Source organism: Nothoprocta perdicaria, unplaced genomic scaffold (genome assembly GCF_003342845.1).
Source record: "Nothoprocta perdicaria isolate Ctin4 unplaced genomic scaffold, notPer1 scaffold_230, whole genome shotgun sequence".
NCBI lineage: Eukaryota > Metazoa > Chordata > Aves > Tinamiformes > Tinamidae > Nothoprocta > Nothoprocta perdicaria.
Genome location: NW_020455456.1, coordinates 562,346 through 575,104, shown reverse-complemented (window position 1 = coordinate 575,104; position 12,759 = coordinate 562,346).

Here is a 12,759-nt window from a genome sequence, read left to right as displayed (position 1 = left end):
AAACACTCATCCAGACAACCTTAGGAAGGGATGAATAGGTGTCAGCTGCATCTATATTTCCCTTTCACCTAGTGAGGGAGGATTTAAATGACCATCTTAGATTTGACATCTAATATTTAGATATAAGTTATGAGAAAAGAATTCAAGCATGGGAAAATACGTTCAAAAGCTACTTAGGAGCTTTTGAAATTGCAATTATTCAAGTAGTATAATGAAAGTTTCATCTGGATATAGATTAAATAGCTATCACTCTTCTTCCAATTTATATGTAAATCTTCAKCTGCAAATATTAAATTTAATAATCTAAGACAAGATGTTAAAATACATAAGACAGGATTTCAATGTATAAAGAAGTGGTCAGAATTTTTTAAGTGAGTATATCCAGAAGATCTACATTGGCCAATGGAGAGCTACTAACTTTTAGTATATAATGTAGTATATAATTTAKATATAATGTGAAATTATCTGTTGAAAGACTTAAATTTATAGAGGAAGGCTATTTTCTATGACTATTAGGATTATTATTTTTATCAATGTCAGCCTAAGATTTTTGGATCCTCAAATATCATAGCAGAACAAGATTTCACTCTTATTTTATGCCAGAAAKTGTCTGAACAAGCCTAATAAATGCTAGCAAGAAGAGAGAGCATTTTTGGAAGGAAGTGAGTAGAAGTGGAAACAAATCCTATCTTAGCCAGGTTGCTGAGTTACACTACAGRTTTGACTCTAAAAGGTCAGAAATGATAATGGGAGCTTTTTTGTCTGCTTCCAAGCAATGATGCAGAACAGACCTCACAGTGAAGAACTCTGAGCAGGTTAGATGTGTGAGCATGCCTCCAAGCATATACATGTCTCTATGAATTAAAAATGATAGATATTGAATTAAAAATGATAGATCTAGTCCATTCCCCCGTCCTTAAGGAAGCATCAGTTAGATCCAAACTGCCCCTCAAAGTGCAAGTCCAGAAATATATGCAAAGGTAGAGATCCCTTTTCCTCCYGGAGAGCCTTTTGCTTGTCATGTATATAAAGCTATAGAGAACTGTGTATAGATAAAGAGAACAATACTTTGCTGTTCTTAATATGACCAAAGATTTGGATCTCTTAAATGATGAGCAGTGACTGGAACATGCCTAGCTTGGACAATAAAACTCTGCCTTACAAGAAAAATATGAAAACAACAAGTGCCACATATTTAGGACCAAAAAATGAAAATAAAAAATAAAAGGATAGATGGAGAGAGGTATTTGCCACCTCCTAAGAAGATTTTTAAATCAAAGGGGGACATTGTGATTAGATTAAGGCCCCAGAATGACAACAACTCAGCTTTCTCTTTGAACTGAGAGAGCCTCCCAGGATGAAGTGGTGTTCAAAGACAATTCCTTTGCATGAATAATATGGGGGAGGGTTTAATTACCACCTCCTCCTCTCATTCTTCATCCTCTCTAGCCAGAAAGCTCAGGTTTCACTGTGGCAGACAGGGGGAAGGGAGAGAGGGAAGGAAATACTAAAAGGCTGGGAAAAAGGGGACAGCAACTAGTGAGCTGTAGCAAAAAGGACAGAGGGGAAAAAAAAAAAAGGATACTGACTCTATATATAAGCTGTTTTGAAATAAAAAAAAAAAAAGAAAAAAGAAAGAAAAAAAGAAGAAAGAAAAAGAAAAAAAARCAATCCTTGCCCTAAATCTGTGAAAATATAGTTATAAAATGTAGCTTCTGTTCAAAACAATTTTGAGCAATAAAATTCTTGTCAGTCAGAGGTATTGCATCAGAACTGTATAAACTGAGCAGAGAAATCCTAACGTGCCCTGTATGAGTAAAAATAAAATTCAACTTGTCGTTATATTTATATCACCACTTTTCCCCTGACACAGTAACATTGAACAAAGGAAGTGTGTGCCCCTTTTGCCAGATTTTAGATCTGTTCAAATGTGGTAGGATTTAAAAGGTGGCTTGAGCTCATATAATAATCACAGCTCAGACCACAGATGAAAATGATCTTGATGAGTATTGTTAATAGTTTACGATCTGCCTTGTTATCKCTTATCTTTGCCGATGTCTCAATATCCCTGCAATAAGACTGCCCTCTCTGGACAGAAAAGCAAGATTTCCGCATGCATCGCAGAAACAGTGATCTGGTTAAATTTCTTTGCTACGAGCACTTTAAAGCTCTCTCAGCAATACAAGGGGGCTTATTCCCTCTTGCCGTTGTCTTCCAGGCTCATTTGCCGTCTGAGGATCTCAGAATTACAACGTCCCTGACGTACTAACCACCACCCTGACGTGAACTTTCCCTTGAAAGCGTAGTGAGTCAGTTGGAACCAATTACTGTGTTGTGCAAAGCTCACATTATACAGTAGTGACTGAGAGGAAGCAGATTCCTACCGTGTTGCTCTGTTTCCAATAGTTTCTGACTAACTCCCACAAAGCACTATCGGGACAATATCGATGATGGTCCCACCAGGATGGCTCGGTCTGTTTGCCTCTGACTGCTGTGTCTTGTGTGGGAGGTGAAGARGAAGACGAGCATGGAGTCACTGAGTTCTTGTCTGGGTCCACCCAAGGATATWCAAGGCAAGAGAATAGGCTCAGGGGTTCCCCTATGTTTGAATTGCCTGGGAGGAGCAGTCTAGAGTCTAAGACATTCCCAAGGGCTCAAGCTTAACTCAGGTTTCTGTATCCCATCTGCTTCTGCGCTCTACATCCACAAGCCCTCCTAGAAACGCCCTCAGACTGCCCTGTTTGAGGAGCACAGTTAGTTACACAAAGACCCAGCACAGGGATAGTGAACCTTCTGGCCGGGTTGGCTACCCAGCTCTATTGAGAGCTCATGAACCCCAAGCTTCATGAACCTAGTGGACAACCACCTGAGCCCGCCCGGAGACTCATACAGGCAAGAAATATGGACAAAAATAAAACTGAAACTTAACCCTTCCTCAGGACTGCTTCTGTCCTGTTGATGCAATCCACAAGTCCCTTACTGTGATTTTTCCAACAGAGCAAGCCCAAACCTGCTCACGCAAGGTGCTGCTTAGGGGATTTCCTCCCCAGGATGAGGAGTAGAGGGTAGGAATTACTCAGGGGGGGTTGCAGGTTTCTGTTTGAATAGACGAAGCCAGGAAGATGGAAAAATATATATATATGTTTTACTTAAATGAAGGATTCTTCTCCRTTTTGGAGCAAGGATCAGAGATGTACCTGTGTAATACATCATTACAAACTGCCTCTGTGCAACATTAGGCTATGGGCAGTGGGATAGGTTGTTGATTTGCATTTACCGAAATATTGCCCAGCTGCCATGGAGTTTGATCAGCCACTGAGAAGATGATGGAACAAATGACACAAGAGGAAATGGAGATTCCCAGTGAAATGATAAGGATCCAGGGCGCTTCACAGCCCTGCCCTCCCTGCTACAGCTGCTTCAAGCAGCCCACACAACTCCTGAGCCGCTTCGGGGAAGACGACTGACTCCGGGAAGAGAGAAGATAAAGGAAGCGATGTGGACACATCATCCAAGATTAATGAGGGGAAAATGAAAGGCCTTGTAAAAAGAAATTTTCCTTGTGCCAGAAACATTATTAATCCATGGTAACTCCCTATGACGAAGAGCTGCCAAATCCTTTCACTGGCATTTAAACTTTACATACTCCATTGCACAAGCAAGGAGTGCATGTGGTGTTGGGATACGCAATGGGCATTAGCTACAGTGAACATTGTTTCAGACAAATTTTGATGAAATTAATCAGAGATATAGAGACCTTTCAAAAAATATTTAGCCAGTTTTATWAGAACTAGGTAAACAACTGGTCAAATAAAGACTCAAATCAGTTTCCTGAGATGAACATAGACGCAATCCTTAGTAGACATCAGAGAAGCAAAAATTCTCAGAAAATAGGACTTGATAGTCACATTATTGCAAGTTGAAATTTATAGATTTTTAATTTTAACCCTTTTTTWAAAAAAAGTCTATTTTCTTCATGGTCCTCTTACACTAAAAGTATCTAATGTAGTGTCTTTGTCTTTCATGTCATGGCTTTGCATGGCATGGCACAGAACCATTATAATTCATTATGGTTGGAAAAGACATTCAAAACCTCAAAACCAYGAAGTCCAACTGTAAACTCACCACCACCGTGACTATTAAAGTATATTCAGTAAATGCAAATCCTTAGGTGCCTCATCTACACATTTCTTGAACGCTGCTAGAGATAATGACTTCACCACTTCCCTGGACAGCCTTTTCCAATGTTTCATCACTCTCTTCGTCTACAAAGTTTTCCTAATATTTAACCTGAACCTTCCCCAGTCCTGTTTGACCTACCAATAGGTCTTGTCCTATCAGTAGTTATTTTGGAGAAGAGATTGACTCCCACCTTGCTACAGCCTCCTTTCAGGTGTTGTAGAGAGTGATAAGGTCTCTCCTGAGCCTCCTCTCCAAACTAAATAACCCCATTTCCCTCAGCCACTCCTAATATCAGTGTTCCAGCCCCTTCACCAGCTTCACTGCACTTCTTTGGACTCGCTCTAGCACATTATTTGAACAAAATGAGCATTTGAGTTATTTGAACAAAAGGTGGCATTCAGGTTTCCAATTTGTTCACCTGTAAATGGAGATCCATGGGGACATGACAAAGTTCAGATGTTTTGCCCTAGAAGGATGCTATGATAGTAGGCAATACCAGGCCTACATATACACCACATACTCCAAATTCAGATTTTCACTGTAGCTCTCAGCTGAAAGACTACCCTGCTTTTTAATGTAGAGATGGCCACTGTTCCCCATGGGTGACAAGGTTCCAGGAACAACAGCACAGGGTGTTCATTTGCAGTATTGAACTGGTGATGGAGAAAGAGCTCCCAGGTGAGATGCAAGAGTGAAAAGCCACCCTTAGGGCCCAGATATTCACATATGAATTATTATCCCTCCTTAGCTCTTGTCCATGCTCCCCAAATCCTTTTGAACATGAAGGCATGGGGGAACTGATTTCTTTGCTACCTCCTCCTGAACCTTCAAATTTATATCAAATTTCCATGTTTGTCTGAAATAGAGTTGAGACATGAATCTCTCAGTTAGTAAGTAAATTCTGCCTATTCGCTAAAGTTGTGGCCCTTGGGTTTCCCTGTTTGCAAGACAATCTAGAACAGGCTGAGCAAGCTGGAGGGAAGGAAACAAAAAAGTGGCAACTCCTAGAATAAAGTTTTGAAAAGGTTTTGTTCTTCTATTGCTAGAAGCAACAATTAGGTCTCCTGAAGAGGTGATGTGGCACCCTGTTGTTACAGACTGTGCCTGAGAAAAGCATCTGTTCACAGCACTATTGAAATATCCTTAGTGAGGGATATCCCTAGACCTGTGTTCCCTCTGGAACAGTTCTGTGCTTTCTAAGGAAGCAATAAAAATGTTATTGGCCTCTGCAACAACTGTTCTGTGCCTGCTTTTACACATCACCTCTTCACATTAAAGCAAATTGCAACCAAAGGCTGGACTTGGTCCTGACATAGGGAGTCACAAAAGAGAACAAGTCTCAGTACAATAGTGAGAAGGGGGACACCAATTGGGGTATCTAGGGACAAACCACCAGCGATTTTCATGGAGCACCAAGAGAAGGCAGACTTCATGTTCAAAGGACACATTGCAGATGTGTCTGCAAGGAATAGCATGCACAAAAAACAGAAAGTTTTGAGAACACAGAAGCTCTTCCCTAATCTAGTTCTGCTTTTCCCATGATTTCTCTGCTTCCACTCGGGTTATGTCTTCTTCCAGTGAGGAGCACTTACACAGATGAAGAAAAGSCTGGATCTTCAAAGGGCTGCAACACATTGCCACAATGCTGTCATAGCATGGCTTAGCCCCGTCTATATGGGCAAGATCAAACAGCATCCTGCAGAGGCAAGACGCTATTGCATTACAACATGAGTCTTCACTGTGACAGATTTGGCCAAAAGCCAGGAAAAATGGGTCTATTCAGAGTGAATGAACTTGGCATCATAGACAGAAGTCAGAGATTTATGCTACTGCAGTAGTTTCAATCTCCAGCGTACTCACATTAGAAATCAAATCAAGATACTGACCCCCTGGTAATTCAGACTTACCCAGCCATTCCCAAAACAGTCTGTGAACTTTGAACCTTCCATGTCATCATTACAGCTAAATATCCTGCAATTTTGTTTCAAAAATGCGGTCATCATTATCATTAACATTAATTAATATCAGTTAATTAATACTAATCTGCAGAAAATTCGTGTAAAATCCTTTGGGAATTTTCCTATGCGAGTATCTATCCTATGAAGAAATGAAATTATGCCCTTACCTTCTCCTTTAACTGTCCAAACAACACTGTTAGTTTCATACAAAGCCACTGACACATCTTCGGTGGCATTTTGCTTCCAAATGACTTCAATGACAGAGATTCAGAGTAGCCAAAACGCCAAAACAATACCACAAAATCCAGAGATTTTGTGAAGAACTTACCACAACTCCAGTAGCATCTGCTCTACAGCAAATGCTTAACTCAAACCCATTGCAAAGAAAACTGAACATAAAGGCATTTAAGCAAATATTCAGTTAAGTGTGACTTGGGCGAGTGTATTTGACTCAGTACAAGTCACGGGCTGCAACTCAGGTCTCAGAAGTTATCTAGCTGATGAATTACTAAATCTGTGTCCTTGACAGTAAGTAAGCCAGCACCTGAAGGGTCTTGTTAAGACTCATGCTCACATGAGAATTTTCTTCCAGTCCAACAGATGGCCTGATCTATTGGAGATATTTCCTGGTGACGCTTTCCCTTGGATCCATCACTGACTGGGAAAGGGCTCAATGACTAGGCCAATGCTGCACCAGGACAAGGCTGAGGCTGGCAAAGTAGGGTCCATGGTGGGACAGAGCCTGCAGGCTGCTTCTAGTTAGTCTGGTAAGCTAGGCAGAGAGAGGAACTATCAAACAAGCATGCTTYGGCCATGACACTCTTAAAAGAGTCGGTCCAAAGCAACTGGAAGCTGGCTTCTTCCACTGATTATGGAAAAAGCAACTGCTGGGGCCTACATCCAGTCTTTATGCACCCTTCCCTCATGCCTTAATGCACTTCTGCAAGATTGGAGGAGCAAGAGTGCAATGATTACCTTAGACTGCAGTGGCGACAGTCAGGCTGTCGGGCTATCAGCTCCTGCTGGCCCATTTCATCCGTGTAAGCTCAGGCCTCTTTTCACTGCTTTGTTTCCACAATGGCATCTACCCCGAGGATTTCCTCTACCAATATCACTTGAGCCGGCAATGAGCACAGGGAGGAAAAAGTGACGCTGCACCAGGACATGTGTACGTGGGCAAATCTCCATTGCTACCCTATGAGCTCGGATATTCATCTAGAGCTGTGATGGTATTCAGGGAGTACGAGGCCTAGCTGTCAAGACCTCAACCTGACAAGAGGCATAAAAGAGCAGTGTCTTTGAAATCCACCCACGCAGCTAGAACTGAAAGCAGCATTTTCAGTAAAAGATTAGGAAAGCAAGCTGAATCAGACGGCTCTGCAGTCTGTCATCACTCGCTTGTTATCGGCACATATATTCAAACACTGCATGTTTACAAAGGGTCTCTGACACAGCTGCCCCCTTCCGATCACGGAGATTGAAAATTAGAAATTTTCAGTGTAAGAATGCAAGAAAATTATTTGGTCTGTGCTTTCCTATGACCAAGTTTTGCTTCTTTGCATGCAAGCTGCTTGGATCACTAGTACCCTCTGTAATTCATTATTTATAAGCAGTACTCTCTGATATTCTTTATTAATATATTTATAGTCCGTCCAGGTTCATATCCTGCCCCTCAACGCAACACTACTGGATACTTTCACACATTTTAAACATGTTTATAAAGTTGGGGAAAAGTCTTTAGCAAAAAACGCCTGCCCAAACAGCAGCCTCACCAAAGAGCCAAGCCTCTGTAGACACTAACACAACCTGCCACCCACACCATGCACCAAGAARCCCTTAACAACACCCAGAGATGTCCACAGAGCAGCCAATGCTTCCCTCCCACAGGCAAACAATATATCCTAAACCAGAAAAGATAGGGGCAACGTCAGACTTGAGGAGCAGTAGTGGATCTAGACAGTATCATCATGTGAGACATCCCAGCAGACAAAAATTAGATGGATCCAGTCTTGAAGTCTGCACTACTATGATTGTTCCCTGAAGGCGTTGGTCACCTCCAGCAGCCAAGATCCTCAGTAGCTGCCTATAAGCTGCGTGACTGGTATGTTTTTTCCTCATCTGTAAGTACATTTGATGTCACGTGTACTATCTTTGGGGGATGACAAAGAAATACTGTGCAAGTGTATAAGCAAAACAGCAAATTTAAATGAACTATCTGGTAAGTACAACAAGCAACAGAAAACAGAGCTGCCTGTAAGTGAGTACAAAGGGTGTCCTGAATCTCATCCAGTCTAGGAAAGTCTCACTTGCACATTTTGGTCAGTGAGGACTAAGCACCTAAATGCCTTTGAGGGTCCCCATGTCTTGGTTCCCACTAGCTCCAACTCTGTGGGAAGGTGAAGCACAGCAAGGTGTTGGGCATAAGGCTGCGAGAAGTCTGGGTAGCCTGTGACGCTCTTCTCTTAGGGTCATACTCTTCAGAGAGACCACACCAGTCCTACCAGGACCTGTGCTAGCAGGTACACAGCATGGATGACCATGTGTCAGCCCCTGAGCTGCCTGGCTTTGTTCAGCTTAGTTAACTTGTACAGTCATAGCTTACATATCTCCCAACTGCATGTGCTCATTCTATTCTGTGATGTTATCTATGGCTTCTACATGGAATATACAGCTGGTATTTAAAAATAGCATAAAGACATTCTAAATTGGGTCCTCACTACTGTCACATTAAACTACAGGCATTTGATTAAGTCATTTCTCTTAATTTAGAATCCACAAGACAAACCTCTAGCTGATCTGCTTTTACTTCTCCTCCATGCTGGTTACATAGCAAAACTCACCACTTCAAACTATCCATAAGGTCAGTTTTTCTCACAATCACAGCCCATTCTAGCTAAGAGTTCTGGATGTATCCAAATGTGCATTCCTTAGTTCTGGTCTGAATCTGTCTGCTTTTGATGTCTAACTCTTGGTGTCGGTTATGGCTTTCTCTGCTGCATGAAAGAGAAATTGTTAGAAAGTCTCAATTTTACAAGAGTGATTTCATTTTAAAGACAAGTGGTTTTCTCCAAATCCTGTAAAGCTTCACTTATATATAACTTTAGATTTAAATATCCAGAATGCTGGTAGCCTCTTCAGTGATTCAGTATATAGTGAAAACAACCAGTGTTTTAGGCCTGTCTGCACCCAGTCTTCATGACTCTCAAACTGCCAATGACATTTGTATTAAAATCCACAAGTGGATTCTCAGCTGCCATAAAACCATAACTTAAGGCAGGATTCTGCTTTCATTTATACTCCTCACATGCATCAGTTTTTGTAACTCTACCATTTACGGTAGATTCTCCTATACAGGAAAATACATGTGGAACATACCAGACGTCAGGTCAGTTTTCATAGTTTTGGGGAGTTTAAGGATGGAACAGACTGTTCGATCACTTAGTCTGTCATCTTGGTTATGGAAATTCATTCAGTTATTCTTGTATTGGGTCCAATAAATTGCATTAAGCTTAAGTATATCTTCCAAAAAAGCATTCAGAGGATTTCAAAACATAGGAATCCACCACTCCCCTTCATTGTTCAGACAACTGTGTAAGAAAACTTACTATGAGGTATGACTGCCTCATTTCTCATTTGAATAGATCTGCTTTCAACATCTAGCCATCATTCTTCTTTGCCTTTCCCTTTCATATGAAGCAGATGATTATTATTACATGACTTTCTCTTGTAGGGAAGACAATGAGGCGCTGCCAACAGGTTGTTTCTTGCTTTTCTTTCTGATAAGCTCTGGCACACTCATTGATCTGCATTCAAGAACTGTATGAAAATCCTGACCTCATAGAAGATGGAGAGTTAAATATCTGCAGTGCGGATGGGCTAAATCACCTCAGTGTCACCAAAGGAATGTCTCCGTCTGTATCCTTCTGGCAGCAGTGCCACCGAAGATGCTGTTGACGATAGTTCCTGCTGCCTGTTCTTGCTGCCTGCTCGTTTCCACCACCAGAAAGTGCCCCCTTCCTATTACTCTGAGCAGACAGTCTAYATAGCCACGTAGTAAATGGTTTTCATGTTTGCAGCTATTTATAAACCAGATCAGTTCACTGAACCCTTCACTAAGTACTACGGATTGTGTGCTGACCAAGGGAAGGAGTAGATGGGAGTGCGTGCATTTAGAAGGGGGATAGGGACATTTGAAGGTGATAGCAAAGGATATGCAGGAAAAATGCACAGTGAACAGTTTCTTTGGGATGCAAACACGGGCCCGACAGTCGATAGAGAACTGCTGACATTCGCTTCTTTTGCTCTGTGGTAATTAGTTTATTTAGCCATAGTCTATGTCAAAAACTCAACAAAATGTAAATGCATCTTGCCTGACCTTTGTCAGACAAAATTGTCACCTCATCAGAGAATTAAGTCAGGATTTTTCAGGAAGATCTTTCCTCCACTGGCGATGGTTGTCTGCCACTGAGGACAGTGACAGCCAAGAAGTCCTTACTCCCACTGACCGTGATTATGAATCCTGATTAGAAATCAGATTTTGTTTGATAGTGGTAACCATGTCAATGTAACATAATATATAAACATAGACGTGATATTCTTTCAACTAAATATACCTACATCTGTTTTCGATAGCACTGTGTGGATTGGCATTAATCATATCCTCCTAGTTTAATTCTTTCCTGGTAGGCTTCAGTGACCTACGTTATCCCGCTGTCGTAAAAGCACGATCACACAACATTAGCTACGGCTGAGAAGGAAGTAGCTGTGGACATGAGAGACTCACCACTCCCATTATGTCATTTTCTAAAACAAAGTTTCGATATGATTTAAGTGCTGCTATTACTGCCCCTGTAACTCAAGAAGGACACACAGATTTGTGCCTCACCGGACTCTGGCTCTTGATCCCTGTTCAAACCTAAAGAAGACGGGATTAAGCCAATGAGACGCTGCGTATTTCCGTAGTAATATATAGGCGTCAGTCAAGGAGGCACTCAGCCATCGAATTTAAAACATTAAAATGGAATACAGAACAAAGAAATAACAGTTCAAAAGAAATGCGGCTATGCAAAGCTCCCTCTCCCAAATAAACTTCATTTCAGAAATGGTCCCAGATCTCTAGGGTTCTCGTGCATGTGTTCCAGAGCCAGGACAAGGCAAGCAGGGACCCATGGTGAGGGCAAGTGAAGCTGGCAGCACCAGCGCTCTGAAGGACAGCTTTGTGGGGTAGCTGTGCCCGAGCATGGGCTTGGGACATACACGCTAAAATCTAATCCTCTCTTTACTCTGGCAGCACCAGAGAGAAAGCCTGATGTCAGGAAATGGTGCTTTAACTCTTGCATAGATGCAGAGGACTTGGTTACAACACCGTGAACGGGTGTGACATTGGCAGAGCTTGATGGTAGCTCTTTACCTGACAAATGACAAATGTTAATCATGTTATAAGCCTGGTTTATGAAAGACTTTTTTACCCCATGTATTCCTGGGTCATAGCTTGTGTGGGCAAAGCTTTGGGTAGCTCTCTTGATACCTTCCGGCTTTCTGGCCCCAGTTGGAAGACATACATCAAGTTTCCCCTTGCCACATGAGACACTTTGGTCATTCGAGGGTATATAGACCAACAGTAGGATGCTGCCTAACACAGAAAGTCTGAAGCAGCATCATGCTTCAGCACCTTCATGCATGCTAAACTGTGCTATACTTTCAAGGACACTAAACATCTTTAACCAGGCGGCTGCTGAAAGCAACTGTCCCACCTTCTCCCTTTCCAAGTTGCCTGCTACTACTTTTTTTGGCCCTCAAATAGCTATATTTAAGCTAAGTTAGGCCACCAGACACAAGCAAGGAGACTGYGTAGAGGTAGGACAGAGGAGCCTGACCCAGGAGGAGGACAAAAGAGCTCCTTTTGTCAGCACTGCCCGGTTAAAATCATTATGAAGCTCTGGCCTAAGCCAGAGCCAGGCCTGTGATCCAAAATAGCGCAGGTTTCTCGAGGAGCTCCACTTTCATGTGACTCCTAAAGCCACAATTGCAGTTCCCATGTCCCTTCCATGCTGAGAGCTGTGGCTGAGTGCGTCGCAGAGGTCGAGCACACCTGAACATCTGGTACTCGGGAGGTATTTCCCACAGTACTCGAGTACTGCTCTATCTAGGTAGCTACCACCTTGGGACGGCCGCACGGACACGAGGAGCGGGCGCTTTCCCCACACTGTCACAGCTCTGCGTGGGGACATGGGCACCTTCCACAACCTGCAGCAGCCCCGGTGGGCCTGGAGGAAGGAGCAGGGGACAAAGAGACGTTCAAAGGTGCCCAGGGCTTGCAGGAACCAACGCGCATCCGCCGCGCGGTGCCGCGTTCAGGAGCGCCGCGCTGCTCCTCTCACCTCAACAGTGCCACCTAGTGCCCTTTTTCAATCATTTCCAGAAGAAACGGGAGGGGGGAAGTGGGGAGAGACACGTTCAGGGTGGTTTAGGTGTTCTTAAAAAAGAGGTGGTGTCCATCGTGAGGTTTCAAGGTACTGGGAGCTCTGGAGCCGCCGGCGGGCGCAGTGACGGCTCCAGGGGACCTGTCTGCCCCCGGGCAGCTTTTAGCCACGGAGAGAGAATTTCGGGAGGGGGTGGA